This window comes from Bos grunniens, chromosome 15, assembly GCF_055505025.1.
Source record: "Bos grunniens cultivar Pamir isolate PY7600 chromosome 15, Bosgru_T2T1.0, whole genome shotgun sequence".
Lineage (NCBI taxonomy): Eukaryota > Metazoa > Chordata > Mammalia > Artiodactyla > Bovidae > Bos > Bos grunniens.
Window position 1 is genome coordinate 48,949,992 of NC_141179.1, and position 18,301 is coordinate 48,968,292.

The 18,301-nt window shown below is 40.5% G+C and overlaps 1 pseudogene; it reads left to right on the forward strand.

The window, feature by feature from the left end:
- Nucleotides 1-16,984: 16,984 nt before the first annotated feature.
- LOC147357993 (olfactory receptor 51B4-like) lies at nt 16,985-18,027 on the forward strand (annotated as a pseudogene).
- Nucleotides 18,028-18,301: the final 274 nt, after the last annotated feature.

Genomic DNA, 18,301 nt, shown 5'->3' on the forward strand with positions numbered 1-18,301 from the left:
GTTCATTGACTTTAATATACTCTCATCCTTAACCAAACTTGCTGCTTGGCCAAGGGGTCAAGAGGTCATTTGGGCCAGTATGGACTTAACCTACAATCCAACAATCTCTGTAGTCCAAGCTAGAGCCTCTTTTTAACCTGAACTTGTTTCCAATTCTTTTTCTTCTTTCTCTTACAAACTTTCCTACAGAGAGATACACCCATGTAGAGAAGGTATGGTCTGCAACCATGGCTTGAACCCTAATCTTCAATCTCCATGGTAAAAAAGGTAGGGAATAGGGGCAGCTTAACCTGCTTCTATTCCTTGGGTCCACAGTGGATGTCCGCGTTGATGTTTTGTTGTAGAAAGAGCAGAGTCTTTAGCAGCAAGAGAACCGGGCCTGCATCTTAACCTCAGTACTTACCAGCTCTGTGAACTTGGACAGTTTATGTCATCTCTTTGATCTTCAAGTCACCCACACTTTAAAAAAGACAATGTCATATAGACAGTAGATGAGCTCAGAACACCTGGGTTCAGAAACTGGAGCCTATTATACAGAGTGAAGTAAGCCAGAAAGAAAAACACCAATACAGTATGCTAATGCATATATATGGAATTTAGAAAGATGGTAACAATAACCCTGTGTACGAGACAGCAAAAGAAACACTGATGTATAGATCAGTCTTATGGACTCTGTGGGAGATGGAGAGGGTGGGGAGATTTGGGAGAATGGCATTGAAATATGTATAATATCATGTATGAAACGAGTCGCCAGTCCAGGTTCGATGCACGATACTGGATGCTTGGGGCTGGTGCACTGGGACGACCCAGAGGAAGGGTATGGGGAGGGAGGAGGGAGGAGGGTTCAGGATGGGGAACACAGGTATACCTGTGGCGGATTCATTTTGATATTTGGCAAAACTAATACAATATTGTAAAGTTTAAAAATAAAATAAAATTTAATAAAATAAAATAAATTAAAAAAAAAACAAAAAAAAATTAAATAAAAATTGACTACTTATTCAAGACATTTTCTTACATTTTCTGTGCCTTGGTTTCCTCATCACCTGAGAAACATTAATGGACTTCTGAATATTGGTAGAGGATAAATTAAGTTAATTCACATAATGAACTTAAATTATATCTTAGCATATATGAAAAACTCAAGAAATATCACTTATCATTAGCATGAATTATGGGGTCGTGAAGAGTCAGACACAACTTAGCAACTGAACAACGACAACATATTTCAGGATATATACTTCACAGAACTACCATATTAAAGGAGACTATTTAAATACCTAGAATGGTACCTGACATGTAGAAAGATTTCAGTAAGTGTTAACTCCCACCCTCTTTTAATTTTCCCCTAGTCTAAATCTCTTCTGTTTCTTCAAGTGTCTTTCCTGTGGTCTCTAGTTCCTTAATCATCCTGTTTCCTGTTCAACTTCTGGTCAGATTCTTAGTGGACCTCTTATGCTTCAGAATCTAGGGTTGTACATGATCCATGTGAAGTGAGATTTTCTAAAAGAGCAAAGTTGCTGTCAGCTGCCTTCATCTGCACCTATGCCTTTAGGAGTTTCAGCCTGAAAGCTAATCTCTGGACTTTGACCACAGTACCTGGGAAGATGGCCCAACTTGGGGAGGGGAAGGCTCTGCTTATATAGCATCTCAGGCCATTGTTCAATGATGTGCTGGGCTTTGAGACAGTCTGCACATCTTTAAGTGTGGTTGGTGTTATTTTCAAGAACTTACCTGTTGTTTTGAGACGTGTGGTCCCTAGTGAGCCCATGGCTCTAGCCTGAACTGCTGTTATTGGTCCTGACAGTGTGTCTTCAATAACCCCATAAAATAGTTATAGTTGTTATCCTTATTTTACAGATGTCAAGACTGTGTTCAGAGGAGCCAAGGCCCCCTTGTTTGGCTGGAGTGTCTCACGTGGTGGTAAAAAGTAAAATGGTGCTGTCCTGGGCCTCACTCCCCTTTCCCCTGCTCACTTCTGTTCTCATAGTCTATCTGCCCTGAGACTCGAGACTCCACCCGAAGCCACCAACCTGACCTGACCACCTATCTGACTCAACAGACCTGTAGCCCTTCTGGGCCCTGATAGCCAGCAAGTAGTCTTGGCCCCGCCCTCTCTGTGACCTCTGATAGACACATCTTGCACCCCAGCTCCCAGAGTCCCTGTGGAGACCTCGGGTTTGCTGAGTAAAGTTTGCTGAAGTTCAAACCCAAAGAAACTCCTGCTCCCAGAGTTATAGTCCCAGACTTCTCCAGGCCTGCCTCCTGCATCCAGAGCCCCATTCCTCTGCTCTCCTAGACCTATCCATCTCATGCTCCTCAGCAGTGCAGCAAAGGGCTTGTGAGCTGTGGATTCAAAGTCTGATTAGGGTCCTAGAACTAGTGATATATCTTATATGTCTGACTTAGGTAACATTCCTTGACTCCTCTCAGGTTAGTCTTAGTCTTCTCATCTCAAAATAGAGATGATGATCTTATCCATTTTATAGTTTATGTGGGATTAGAAGAAAATATGACACACTGAAGTAGCAGCTTATTTAATTAGACTTTAGAATATAGAAGTTCTCAAGAAATAATAGACTTATCATCTATTAATCCTGTCCACCTTCTCACACAACTCTCCTACTCACTCCCCATCTCCTTAGTTCTCCATATTCCTGTTCATTCTCTCTTACTTATAGTGATTTCAGATGTTTAAAATGGGATTTGGGGGATAAGCCATTAACAAGTGAAGTGTTTCTTGAAGGAGCCATATTCATCAAATGGATCTTCTCAGCAGCATTCAAGGGGAGGAAAGGGGATGAAAGTCAACAGTGGGAGCCCAGGAGGGAACCCCAGGCAGCTGTACTCAAGGAACCGAGAGTAGGAAGCTGAGGACCAGTCTCTGGATGCTGGGCTCATAGGGAACTGCTTCAACGAAATGGGACACAGACTGGGAAAAGTAGTTTCAGACTGGAGGTAAGGACATTTTGATAGGACCAACTGAAGAGAGGATCTCTGGAGGTTTGGAGCAAAGGGATCCCTGTCACACTAAGAAAACCTGCTCCTTGTGGGCACTGGTCTCTTTTCTGTGCATATCCTATGGACTCCTGATTTTAGGACAGGCTTCACAAAGCCCTGACTTCCCACCAGCTGGACCCCTGAATGGGAAGAAAATATTGTGGTTTTCACTTGGAACTCTCTTTTCACTCTGGTTCCCTCTTTTCCTCAGCTCAGCATATCCACTTGATAATTTGATTCATCCAATGAAGAAGTGAGGGGGAGAGCTTTTTCTCGTGTGTGTCCATCACTGTGTGTATGATAGGGAAGAAGAGACTGAAATGTAACAGCACAGACCTTCATAGAGCTACGTGACTCTAAGAATTCATCAAGGACAATCTTCAGCTTACCCTGTTTCATACAGTCACGGAGAAGCACTTCCTCTTACAGGGAGGCACTCGTGGCTTTTCCACTGAGCCTGTACTTTTGTTAAACAGCATAATATTTACAAAGTTCTTATGCAAATGAAAATTCTTTAGTCCTGTGTCGCATAATAATACTCAAATCCCTGTTTCAGAAGATAACCTTCCCATATTGGCATAGTCATTTTTTACTATTGTCAAAAATATTGACTATAGTCAATATTTTTAAACCAAAATTGCATGCATTGCAATATGGTGACATACCAGTGACCCAGAGAGTCACAGTCCTTGACTTTACAAAGCCAACTACTTAAATGAAGACAATAATCATAACCACCACCCTTTTTCTACTTAGTATACTCTTCTTTCTAGTATACTATTAGTATACTCTTCCTTCTCTCCTAGTATACTCAGAGAAATAAGTTAAATGATGTAAGTTACACAAAATCCTTGCTGAAATGTCTGGCACATTAGTAAGCTCTCAATAAATGCCAGTTGTCTTATTATCACTTTTACAAATACACTGGTGTAAAGTGCAGAATAAAATAGTGGTTGGCTCAATAAAAATGGCGGAAGACTCTAGAGCACTTAGCATATATAAGCCACAATCCTTGCGCATATTTACTCTCTCAATGTCACAACAATCTTCTGAGGATGTTAAAACCCCATTTTACAGGTGAGAGAATTGGGTCATACAGCTAGTAACTGGTCCTGAGTTCAGCTACTCAGACCATCTGACTTGATAATCGGTGCTCTTAACCACAGCTCTCTACCCCTAAGACTTCCTTGAAGGAAATGGTTCAATCTCTGAAGTGAGTTAGTGGAGGCAGCTAAGTGGGGAGGGTGTCAAGTTCTTTCCTAGATGTGTGAACAGAGAAGGGAAGAAGAGCGTGCTCTCTTCTCCACTCAGCAACCAGCACACACACACTAGTACCAGTGGGTTTGCTTAGGAGAATTTCCTAGCTGAATGAGAGACCTTGGGAAGTCTTGCTAGCTGAGTAGTATAGGGTTCAATAACACTTCTGGTTATTGAGGGAATTTACACATTTAACCAGCAGAAATTTTCTGTTGGTAGAATGACAATTTTATCTGCACAGTGCGCTAAGTCACTTTGTCCATGTCCAAAAGAGAAATCTGAAGCTCAGGGAAAGATGAGGACTTTATCAGTGTGATGTAATTTGTCATGGAAATGCCCAGGCTAGGACTCAAAGCTCCTGACTTGCTCCCCAGGGCACTTTCCCTAAGGCCCTTGCCCTTGAACTGTGCTCTTTCTGAGAGAAGGAATAAAAGGAACCTAAAATATCTTAGGGTACTTTCCATGCTATAGCCAGGCTGGGATCAGTGATTCAGTTCAGTTCAGTTGCCCAGTTGTGTTCAACTCTTTGAGACCCCACGGACTGCAGCACGCCAGACTTCCCTGTCCATCACCAACTCCCGGAGCCTACACAAACTCATGTCTGTTGTGTTGGTGATACCCTCCAACCATCTCATCCTCCATTGTCCTCTTCTTCTCCTGCTTTCAATCTTTTCCAGCATCAGAGTCTTTTCCAATAAGTTGACTCTGCATCAGGTGGCCAAAGTATTGGAGTTTCAGCTTCAGCATCAGTCCTTCCAATGAATATTCAGGACTGGTTTCCTTCAGGATTGACTAGTTGGATCTCCTTGCAGGCCAAGGGACTCTCAAGTGTCTTCTCAAACAGCACAGTTCAAAAGGATCAGTTCTTCGATGCTCAGATTTCTTTATAGTCCAACTCTCACATCCATACATGACTACAGGACGAGCCATAGCTTTGACTAGATGGACCATTGTTGGTAAAGTAATGTCTCTACTTTTTAATATGCTGTGTAGGTTGGTCGTAGCTTTTCTTCCAAGGAGAAAGGGTCTTTTAATTTCATCGCTGCAGCCACCATCTGCAGTAATTTTGGAGCCCAAAAAAATAAAGTCTCTCACTGTTTCCATTGTCTCCCCATCTATTTCCCATGAAGCAATGGGACCTGATGCCATGATCTTACTTTTCTGAATGTTGAGTTTTAAGCAAACCTTCTCACTCTCCTCTTTCACTTTCATCAAGAGGCTCTTTAGTTCCTCTTTGCTTTCTGCCATAAGGGTGGTATCATCTATATATCTGAGGTTATTGTTATTTCCCCCAGCAATCTTGATTCCAGCCTGTGCTTCATCTAGCCCAGCATTTCTCATGATGTACTCTGCATATAAGTTAAATAAGCAGGGTGACAATATACAGCCTTGACATACTCCTTTCCTGATCTGGAACCACTCTTGTTCCATGTCCAGTTCTAACTGTTGCTTCTTGACCTGCATACAGATTTCTCAAGAGGCAGGTCAGGTGGTCTGGCATTTCCGTGTCCTTCAGAATTTTCCACAGTTTGTTGTGATCCACACAGTCAAAGGCTTTGGCATAAAAATAAAACAAAAGTAGATGTTTTTCTGGAACTCTTGCTTTTTCGATGATCCAGCGGATGTTGGCAATTTGATCTCTGGTTCCTCTGCCTTTTGTAAACCTGGTTTGAACATCTGGAAGTTCACGGTTCACGTACTGTTTAAGCCTAGCTTGGAGGATTTCGAGCATTACTTTTTTAGCATGTGAGATGAGTACAATTGTGCGGTAGTTTATAGGCTATTTCAATGACAACATGCTGACCCTGACTGTAGGAAAGTAAATATAGACAATACATAGTTAATTTTCCCTGGTGACTCAGATGGTAAAGAATCTGCCTTCAGTGCAGGAGACCCAGCTTTGACCCCTGAGTGGAGAAGATCCCCTGGAGAAGGGAATGGCTACCACTCCAGTGTTCTTGCCTGGGACAGTCCATGGACAGAGGAGCCTGGCAGGCTACAGACCATGAAGTCCCAAAGAGTCAGATACCACTAACACTTTCCAATCCAACAAAAGTGATGGATGCAGCATTAGGATGAAGGTCAGAATTTAATTTTCAATAATAAAAAAAGATAGGTTTTTCTTTCTTGGGCTCCAAAATCACTGCCGATGATGACTGCAGCCATGACATTTGAACATGCTTGCTTCTTGGAGAAAAGCTATGACAAACCTAGACAGCATATTAAAAAGCAGAGACACTACTTTGCCGACAAAGGTCCATATAATCAAAGTTATGATTTTTCCAGTAGTCACGTATGGATGTGAGATTGGAGGCTGAGAGTTGGAGCCATAAAGAAGGCTGAGCACCAAAGAATTGATCCTTTTGAATTGTGGTTTTGGAGCAGACTCCTGAGAGTCCCCTGGATAGCAAGGAGATCAAACCAGTCAATCCTAAAGGAAACCAACCCTGAATATTCATTGGAAGGACTGATGCTGGAACTGAAGCTCCAGCAGTTTGGACAACTGATGCAAAGAGCAGACCCATTGGAAAAGACCTTGATATTAGGAAAGATTGAAGGAAGGAGGAGAAGGGGATGACAGAGGATTGGATGGTTGGATGGCATCACCAATTCATTGAGTTTGAGCAAGCTCTGGGGGATTATGAGGGAGAGGGAAGGCTGCTGTGCTTCAGTCTATGGGGTCACAAAGAGTCAAACATGGCCGAGTGGCTGAATAATAACAACAAATAAGAAGGAACTTAAAGAATAAGACTTTGAGTTTTCTGACAATTGGCACTGGACTAGAATGCGTGATCTGAGGCCCTGTAGTTCCTGTTTAGCTACCCTCAGGTAGAAATCTCTGCAAAGAACTAGTGGTCCTCCAAACTAGTGCCCTGAGATAATATTTTTTCTCATGAAAAAAGTCCAAGCAAGTCCTTTTCCTATTCCCTGAAATCAGCAGAGAATGACTCTGGCCCACCTTCAGGGAGAGGGAAGATTTGAGGAGTTTGAGACAGTGACTTTAGGTGTTCACAATCTTCTTTGTCCACCAAGTTTAACACTCCTGTCTACTTCCACAGCTAACACAGTAGGTGAGAGACTGGAAATGCTGAGAACCTGGGATCTCAGATGCAGGGAAAGAGGAGATATTAGTGTTAATTCCCTATTTCTTCTTCTTTTTTTAATTGAACTCTAATTTATTTACAGTATTAGATTACTTTCAGGTGTACAGCATTGTGATTCAGTATTGTTACAGGTTATATTCTATTCAAAATTATTGCAAGAGAATGGCTATATGTCCCTGTGCTATACTATATGTCCTTGTTGCTTGTCTATTTTATACACAATAGTTTGTATTGGGTTGACTAAAAGTTTGTTCAGGTTTTTCTATAACAGCTAATGGAAAAACCCAAAGGAAGTTTTTGCTAACATGGTTCTCTCATAATCCTACTTCCTTAATTGGTCCCTCCCTTCCCTCTTCCCTTTGGTAACCATGGGTTTTCTTTCTGTATCTGTGAGTCTGTTTCTTTCTTCCATATATGCACTCATTTGTATTACTTTTTATATTTCACATATAAGTGATCTCATACCAGTCATTCATTCCCTATTAACATTATTAACATGCTCCTGAAACTTTTTAGTCCAATCATCTTGGAAGTATGAGTTGTAGGTCAGAAATTGTTTTTAATTTTTTAATTGAAGGCTAATTGCTTTACAGAATTTTGTGTTTTTTCTGTCATGCATCAACAAGAATCAGCCATAGGTACACCCATGTCCCTCCCTCCCAAACCTTCCTCCCATCTCCCTCCCCATCCCACCCTTCAGTTTGTCACAGAGCCCCTGTTTGAGTTCCCTGAGTAATCTAGCAAATCAAAATTTTAAAAAAATATTTTGGCTTCCTTTGACATCAGAATTTAACCTAGGCACTAATGAATTAAACAAGGCCCGATATCTCAGATCTGAGACTCAGTCTTTAAGTCCCCTCCCTTCATCCCTGTCCCCATTACCACAAACTATGCAGTCTAGTTTCCCACACTGAATCCAGAGTGCAATGGATAAGCCTTGCCCTTGGAAAACCACCCTAGTGATCATGGTATGTCTCCTGCCAGGTAAATATAAGACTGGGACTTTTCAAACAGGGTAAGGAGACAATCATGAAGGGAAGATTTAATTCATCTATCTATTCATCTATTCACCACCTATCTATAATATTCATTCATTCATAAATGTAAGCAAAAAGCTTAGCAGACAGTATGAAAGTGCTCAGGTCCTTGTGTGTGTGTGTCTGTGTGTGTGGGTTGAACTTAAGTGGAAGTACAACTCTGCTGCCCCTCCGTGGTCTTCAGACTACCCTGCAAGTCTCTGTCAACTCCTTAGCTTGATTTTGAGATGCTATGTAAACCCTGCCCTCTCTATGTTTTAATTTCCTCAGGATAATAATTTTCAAAATAGAATAATCGTGTCATATGTAGGAGGGCATTTTCAAAAATTAGACAAACTTAGATTTGAGTTCAGTCTTTGAAACATATTTATGGCACAGAGAAATTTAATTAACTTGTATGAATCCAGAAGTCTTCAGGATGAAATTTGTATAATAGGGTTATACTATTTGTATATATAGTATATATACTATTTGTATATATAGTATATATTTCTGATGCTCTACATACTTCCTATAGTTCCTAGCATAAAGTAAGACCCTTATAAATATTATCTTTTAATATATGTATTATAAGCACCTTCAGCATATTATTCCCTGGTGGCTCAAATGTTACAGAATCTGCCTGCAATGTGGAAGATCCGGGTTTGTTCCCTGGGTCAAGAGGATCCCCTTGAGAAGGGCATGGCTACACACTCTAGTATTCTTGCCTGGAGAATTCCGAGGACAGAGGTGCCTGGAGGGCTACAGTCCATGGGAATGCAAACAGTCAGACACAACTGCCTATGTTCTTTGAATGATTTGAGCTTTACATGCAATATCTCACTTAGTCATTAATACACTATGCAGAAATCACTTATTCCCCTTTTCCAAGTGAGTAACGTATAAATTAGAATATGTAAGAAAATATTTAAGCATTATATAGCTAGAAAATAATTTTATTTATAGAATACTCCAACAATACAAACACTCATAAACTGAAAATTGATAGTTCTTATCCTACAGTCCTACTCTCATTCCTCTTCCTACAGGAAACCAGCCTTAGCAGTCTGGTGTGAATCCTTCCAGAATGTATTTCTGATTCATGGGGATGGGTGTGGCAGAGAGGAAGAGAGAGAGAGAAAGAGGAACAGAGGGGTGAGGAAAGAGATTCAATATTTGTTTATCTCTTGAAAAAGCTTTTCCTATTATGTTAAATTGAAGGTAGTATTTCCTTTTTGAAATCTGGGATAAATAAAGACAGATTAATATCTGTGACATTTTGAACACGTAACTTTATGTTTTACTATTAGAAATGAGAAAGAGAGTGTAGCCATTTCCTCAGGGGACATTACTGGGAAGAGGCACTCAAATACCTTGTCTCTGCAAGGTGGGAGCACCTACCTTCAGTCAAGAGACCTCTTCAGCACTCCCTTCATAGGAGGCTCCACCCATCTTAACCTGGTAACTACATGAGTATGTCCACCCCTCTGATAGCCATAGCAACAGCAGCAGCCTACTTTTCTAAACAAATCTTCCAGATATATATTAGAGAGTGTTAACACCCTGATAAGATAAAAATATATAGTTTGTCCTTTTTTATCATTATGATTACCACTGACATTCTCAGTCTTTCATGTGGTCACTCTGGTTACACTGAAGGTCAGTTGGCTATGAAACATTAAATCAGAGAAAAGGTAACCTCATCCTTACAGGTTTAAGCTGAAACAGTTAAGCAGAGTGAATTAGAAAGCTTACAAATATTTTCCAGAAAGTGTGAAATGAGTCTTCTCCAAATTAGTGCATAGAGAAGAATAGTGGACAATGGACCCCGTATTAGGATGAGCAACTCTAGCATAAATCTTCACCAATTTTTAGTCCAGACACAAAGACAGGCTATGTGGATCATGCCACGGAGGCAAGAGGTGAGAACTGATGGGAGCAAGAAACAAAAAGCCGTTTGATCTGGGAGAGTAGAAAAGAACATAACAACAGTCGATTGTGATGCTAACAGTGCAAAAGAGATCCTGGTAAAGAGATGGAGGCATAAGGCAGGGAGTAGCAGACAACCACGTGGTAGTCAAAGGATTTGGCCATCAGGAAAAGAATACCATAAAGAGTAATCTAAGGATGGAGCAATATTAGGCTTAAAAGATAAGCTCTGAGGCATTAAAACACAGGATTCCATGACTGTGAGGAGGATGGTGAAGGTTAAGTTGTTTTTCAGTCGCTAAGGCATGCCCTACTCTTTGCAACCCCATGGACTAAAGCACACCAGGGTTACCTGTCCTTTACTATCTCCCAGAGTTTGCTCAAATTCATGTCCATTGAGTTGGTGATACTATCCAACCATCTCATCTTCTGCAACCCTCTTCTCCTTTGCCTTCAATTTTTACCAGAACCAGGGTCTTCTCCAATGAGTTGACTCTTCGCATCAAGTGGCCAAAGTATTGCAGCTTCAGCTTCAGCATCAGTCCTTCCAAGGAATATCCAGGGCTGATTTCCTTTAGGACTGACTAGTTTGATCTCCTTGCAGTCCCAGGGACTCTCAAGAGCCTTCTCCAGCATCACAATTCAAAAGCATCAATTCTTCAACGCTCAGCTTTCTTTAGGATCCAACTCTCACATCCCTAAATGACTACTGGAAAAACCATAGCTTTGACTATATGGACCTTTGTTGGCAGTGATGTCTCGGCTTTTTAATACACTGTCTAGATGTGTCATAGGTTTCCTTCCAAGGGGATAGCACCTGTTAATTTCATGGCTGCAGTCAGCATCAGCAATGATTTTGGAGAAAATAAAATTTCTCACTGCTTCTACTCCCCCCCCGCCCCGCCCCCTTCTATTTGCCATGAAGTGATGGGACTGGATGCCATGATTTTAGTTTTTTGAATGTTGAGTTTTAAGCTAGATTTTTCACTCTCCTCTTTCACCCTCATCAAGAGCTTAAGTTCCTCATCATTTTCTCCCATTAGAGTGGTATCATCTGCGTATCTGAAGTTGCTGATATTTCTCCTGGCAATCTCAATTCCAGCTTGTGATTCATCCAGCCTGGCATTTCACATGATGTACTCTGCATATACGTTAAATAGGCAGGGTGCCAATATACAGCCTTGTCATACTCCTTTCCCAATCGTGAATCCTTAAGTTGTTCCACGTAAGGTTCTAACTGTTACTTCTTTTTTTTTTTTTTTCTAATTTTATTTTATTTTTAAACTTTACATAATTGTATTAGTTTTGCCAAATATCAAAATGAATCCGCCACAGGTATACATGTGTTCCCCATCCAGAACCCTCCTCCCTCCTCCCTCCCCATACCATTCTTGACTCTCATACAATTTTCTCAGGTGAAGATAATGACCAGATGCATCTATCTCACATGGAGAGGAACATAGGCTCACTAAAAAAGGGTTCTTTCCTGATGTTGGCCAGAACCACAGCACTGCCCACTGGGTCATGTAGAGCTAACAGAATGAGATAGAGATTCTGGAAGAGAGGGCTAGGTATGCCTGTGAGACTGAAGTAGGAGCTTCTTGGTGTTAGTCACTGTGGGTGTGACTGGTAAAGGAACCACAGAGGCCTTTGTCTTAAAGTCACTCAGAAATCTGGGCCACAGTTCAAATCTCAGGTGCATAAGAATGCAACAATGGATTTAGATAAAGCTCAGTGGTTCCTTACATTCCATGAATGTTGATCAATTTAGGTGAACTTGGGAAAATGGGCAAATGTGGGGAAAACTAAGAAACTAAGAGAATCTTTTTCATTTTTGGAGGTCTGGAAGTGATGGTCACTTTATCCTAAGTGCGAACTTTAAATGACATTGTAGTAAAAAGCAGGATTGGAGTAAAAGCAAACAAAAAGGCAGAAACAAATACAAATGTACAATATCTTACACATGATCTGCCTCAATAGTTTTGGGAACTTTCTCATAAATTAGTGTTTATTTATTGCTTATGTCATGCACAGATACTGATTATAGGTAGTTCTTCTGTGTGCTCACCTCCAAGCAGAGGCACAGCATTTGAATTCTCTACCTCAGAATTCTTTTATTCCTCTCAATGGGAGGAGAGAGGTATGGGGACAAATGATGTGATGACACCCCTGATTTTTCCAGGAACACACTATTACCTTCATATTCCTTTATCCAAACCAGTCACATGGCCAGCTTAATCACAAGGGCTGATGGATCTGATAGAAAGAATATAGATTTCAGGACCCTGCACTGTCTCTGCCATACTGGTCACTAGCATTTAGCATTATCTCAAAATCTTCTTGGTTCCAGAAAGAACAAAGTCACTAAAGGGAAGTTCCTAGTAATGTACAGAGATTTTTGACTGGAGTACAACATATGCTAATACATAAAAATTTTGCAAGTTAAGTAATGAATGATTTGAGAATTTCAAAGTTCATAGAACGTTTAGAGGCTTTGTACAGTCATCTACATTTTACCTGGATATTTAAAATGCTAGTAAACAAGTGTGTTTCTTTTTTTCAGATATTTATAGCACTGGGCAAACTTGGAGATAGTCTGTTACATTTGTGTACAGCTCTGATTGTTGAAAAGTCTTTCCCATATTGATCTAAGAATGTGCCTCCTTGTAACTTCCCACAACAGATTTTAGTTATTTTATATAAAGAAACTCATATTAGTTTTGCTTAAAATGCCACTCTATGTTACTACCTATCTTATTTTCTTTACATAAAGTTCAGTTCTAATCTCTTCTCAGTTTCTATCTATGATCAGAAGATCTTTGCCACTCTTATTTTGTTTTCCCTTCCAATTCTTTCATATGTATAAAATGCTAACCTCAATTCATATTTAATAACAGGTTAATGGGTGCATTTTCAGCACTCAAAGACAGATTTAGGCTTAAATGTCTAGCCAGTATAAATATTACCTTTTAAAATGTATTTGTTGTATTCATCTGTTCCATCATGACAACATAATGAGGACAGCCACTATGGAGAACAGTGTGGAGATTCCTTAAAAAACTGGAAATAGAACTGCCTTATGATCCAGCAATCCCACTGCTGGGCATACACACTGAGGAAACCAGAAGGGAAAGAGACACGTGTACCCCAATGTTCATCGCAGCACTGTTTATAAGAGCCAGGACATGGAAGCAACCTAGATGTCCATCAGCAGATGAATGGATAAGAAAGCAGTGGTACATATACACAATGGAGTATTACTAGCCATTAAAAATAATACATTTGAATCAGTTCTAATGAGGTGGGTGAAACTGGGGCCTATTATATAGAGTGAAGTAAGCCAGAAAGAAAAACACCAATACAGTATACTAACACATATATATGGAATTTAGAAAGATGGTAACAATAACCCTGTGTACAAGACAGCAAAAGAGACACTGATGTATAGAACAGTCTTATGGACTCTGTGGGAGAGGGAGAGGGTGGGATGATTTGGGAGAATGGCATTGAAACATGTATAATATCATGTATGAAACGAGTCGCCAGTTTAGGTTCAATGCACGATACTGGATGCTTGGGGCTGGTGCACTGGGATGACCCAGAGGAATGGTATGGGGAGGGAGGAGGAAGGAGGGTTCAGGATGGGGAACACATGTATACCTGTGGCAGATTCATTTCGATATTTGGCAAAACTAACACAATATTTTAAAGTTTAAAAATAAAATAAAATTAAAAAAAAAAAGACTGCAGGTAACGAATAGAGTACAATTCTAATTTAGTCTATCAAAAATAATACATTTTAATGTCTATTCCCAAAGCAATCTCCATACAATTTGTGTACCTGAATCACTTCAAATTCCAAAATCCAAAACCTTCAGTTCAGATTTTACAAGTCCATGTCATTTAAGCAAGTTTGGATTTTTCTCCTGCTTCCTTCCTCTTGTCCACTTACTGGGTGACAGTTGGTCCTAATAGGTCATCTGTACATATCCCAAACAGCAAACTTTTGCATTTATCCATTCTCTTTCTTTTCATTTCATGAGTTTTATTATTTTAGAAATACAATGTTGAAAGGTTAAGGGGTTGGTGTAGGTAGGAATGGTGATTTATGATGATTTATACATCAGGTAAATAGGCATTGACAAGGGAGCCCCACAGGGGTCATAGTTCAGTGGATCAACTTAGTGGCAATCTCATCAGTACCCACATCAACAAAGTACCTGCCACTTCAATGTCCAGACTGATCTTTTTGTCATTGACAGTATTCCCTGAAGTGGTGGTCATTTCCACAGAACATTCATATTTCCTTTGTCCATCTCCACTCACCACCCACTGCTCTTTATTAGATACGTTACTATATGCAAAATCCTCAAAAATCTATTCTTATTTTTATATTTTTATGAAATGGAAGTGGTACAAAGATTGTTGTCATTTCATTCTTTCTAAATTCCTCTTCAGAGATATCAGTAATGATGATAAGAGAAAACAAATATTTAACAAGACTCTGGGTAGGTTACTAGGAGGAAGTGATACTTAGGGACTTCGGGAAAGTCATGTACACACTGAGATATTTAAAATGGATAACCAAAAAAGACCTATTGTACAGTACATGGAACTCTGCTCAATGTTATGTGCCAGCCTGGATTGGAGGAGGACTTGGGGGAGAATGAATACATGTATATTTACGGCTGAGTCCCTTCTCTGTTCACCTGAAACGGCCACAACATTGTGCTAATCAGCTAGACTCCAATATAAAGTGCTTTTGGTGTTAAATAAAAATTAAAAAAACAAAAGACCCTGGGTACATATAGGTTCAGTTGAATTTGGAAGAAACTAATGTTTCTCTTCGGAGAAGGCAATGGCATCCCACCCCAGTACTCTTGCCTGGAAAATCCCATGGACAGAGGAGCCTGGTAGGCTGCAGTCCATGGGGTCGCTGAGAGTCAGACATGACTGAGCGACTTCACTTTCACTTTTCACTTTCATGCATTGGAGAAGGAAATGGCAACCCACTCCAGTGTTCATGCCTGGAGAATCCCAGGGACGGGGGAGCCTGGTGGGCTGCCGTCCATGGGGTCACACAGAGTCAGATACTACTGAAATGACTTAGCAGCAGTAGCAGCAATGTTTCTCTTATGTTAAATGTTACTTGCTCAGTCATATCTGACTCTTTGCAACCCCATGGACTACAGCCCTCCAGGCTCCTTTGTCCATGGAGCTTTCCAGGCAAGAATACTGGAGTGGGTTTCCATTCCATTTGCTAGGCTATCTTCCCAACTCAGGGATCAACAGGGGTCTTCCCAACCCAGGTCTCCTGCATTGCAGACAGATTCTTTACCCATTTGAGTCACTAAGTTACTGCGATCAGCTTGCTGTGAAATTTCTTGGTTATAGGCAATCAAAGCTAACTTGATTTGATAAGAGTATACTTAATAAATATTTCATATTTCAAAATTTTCTATAGAAGCCTATTCTTAATTTTTTCTGGTTATGAGCTTTCTAAATTCATAAATACAAGAAGTTTTATATGATGCCTCCATTAGCAATATAGCAGCCATCTTTTTCACTCTGGGAGCCTCATCTTTTCCGTAGAGATGGCTGTGTAAAATTTATGCATTCAGTTATGAATTTCTGATATTGCTTTTGTCATTCAGATACTCAACGATTTTTTAAAATCTATGACTCAAGGCTTCTGAGACATTTGTTCTAGGAGTCGTCTTCCTCAAAATGTTTCCTGTGAGAGCTCTCAACTACCATCTCTTTTCCTGTTTTACAGTTTGTGTCTTGGTGTTTCAGGCCTCAGGTCTTCTGCAGTACAGAAAAATGTCCTGAGCCCCCGAGTCTACGGAGTGGGGCTCCATATACCTTGCCAAAACGAGTTTACCAACTCTTCCCACTGGGGGGCGCTAGTGGTAAAGAACCCGCCTGCCAATGTAGGAGAGGAGATGTGGGTTCAATTCTCAGCTGGGGAAGATCCCCTGGAGAAGGGAATGGCAACCAGCTCCAGTATTCTTGCCTGAAGAGTCCCATGGACAGAGGAGTCTGGGAGGCTACAGTCCATAGGGTTCCAAACAGCTGGACACGACTGAAGTGACTTAACATGCATGCATGCATGCCCACTTATTCTGATTTCTCTAGACTTTCACAAGTCATCTCCTTATTCAAATTCCTCTTAAGATATCACTATTGATATTTCTCAAATATTTCTTGGTGAGGGACCCAATTCTATGGATTAATCATTTTCTTCAGTGATTAACCAGTGACACAAATATCTGATTGATTTCAAGAGAGAAAATGTTAATTGGTTCATATTGGAAAAATGCCTAAATGTGAAAGATTATATGAAGAGGAATAAAGGAGTGAAGAGTATGAAATAGAGCCACAGAATCATTTGGGTAACTAACCATAAAGGCTAGAAACATAGATGTGTGATTGATAGAATACAAGTTGGATGCTGAAGAGTAAATTGTTGAGATTGGTTAGTATTATGTTTATTATTCCAGGAAAAGGCTTTGCAGATAGAGATTTATAATTAATTAAGACTGAGACAATACATACATTCTTGTACATTTAAGGAAAAAAATGGCTTGATAATATGCTGTAAGAGGATGGAGAGAAAGAACAAATACCGTATAATAAGAGTGCCTTGAACAAGGCACTTCACCTGCAAAAGCTACCATGTGGTCCAGCAACAGAGCAGCTCCCTTCTTGCTGACTGGTTTCCTGGGCTTAAAAGCAGTTCACCACTGGATCCCTCTTCCTTTCTTTATCATATACCTCTCCATCCTTTCTGGCAATGGCACGCTGCTCGTCCTTATTTGGATGAACACAGTCTTCATGAGCCCATGTACTACTTCCAGGCTATGCTGGCAGGTACAGATCTTGGGATGATGCTAACTACAATGCCCATAGTCCTGGGTGTCCTATTGCTGGATCGGAGGGAAATTGCCCAGAGTGCTTGTTTCACTCAATCCTACTTCATTCACACACTGGCTATCGTAGAATCAGGTATCTTGCCTGCCAGGGCCTATGACCGTTTCATTGACATCCATAGCCCTCTGAGGTACAGCTCCATTATCACCATTTCCTGGGTGATGAAAATAGGACTGTGGGCATTAGTGAGTGACTTTGTGTTCATTGTACCCCCAATTCTGCCACTCTATTTGTTCCCATACCGCCATCCCCATGTTCCTTCTCATGCCTTTTGCCTCCACCAGGATGGCATGAAACTCACCTGTGCTGATATTACATTTAATCATGTGTACCCAGTTATTCTGGTTGCTTCAACTTTCTTCCTAGATGCTCTGATGATGCACTGATGATTCTCGTCTCTTCTCGTCTCATCTAATCTTTAAGACAGTGATGAGCATTGCCTCTGGAGAGGAGCGAGCTAAGGCTCTCAACACATGTGTCTCCCATATCAGCTGTGTCCTGGTCTCTTACATCACTGTGATTGGCCTGACTTTTCATCCACAGGTTTGGGACGCATGTGCCACATTACCATGAGCTATGTCTAATTTCTCTTTCCTCCATTCATGAATCCCCTTATATACAGCATCAAGACCAAGCAGATTCAGAGAAGCATTGTTTGTCTATTTTCTGTGAGCAATAGGCTTGCTTTAGCCTTGTTTCAGGACCTTGAGATCTCTAGGATACTTTGGCCTTTCTCATTATTGGAAGAGAAACTTGGTTTTATGCTCACTCGTTCTTTTCCAAGATAGATGAGATTTAAATTATTACATACAGCTGTAAGTTGACTTGAGCAGGTTATATATACTACTTATTTACTATTTGGCTATAGAGTATATATTAGGATAAATACATAAAATATTCTAATAATGAATATAATGTCAGTGATCTTGGGGAAAGGGATACAGGAAATAGTGAGATGGGACATTCTAGATCATGAATGTAAAGGAACAATAAGTATCAAGATAAATAGATGAAGAGAGAGAGGATGAGATGGTTGGATGGCATCAATAATTCAATGACCAT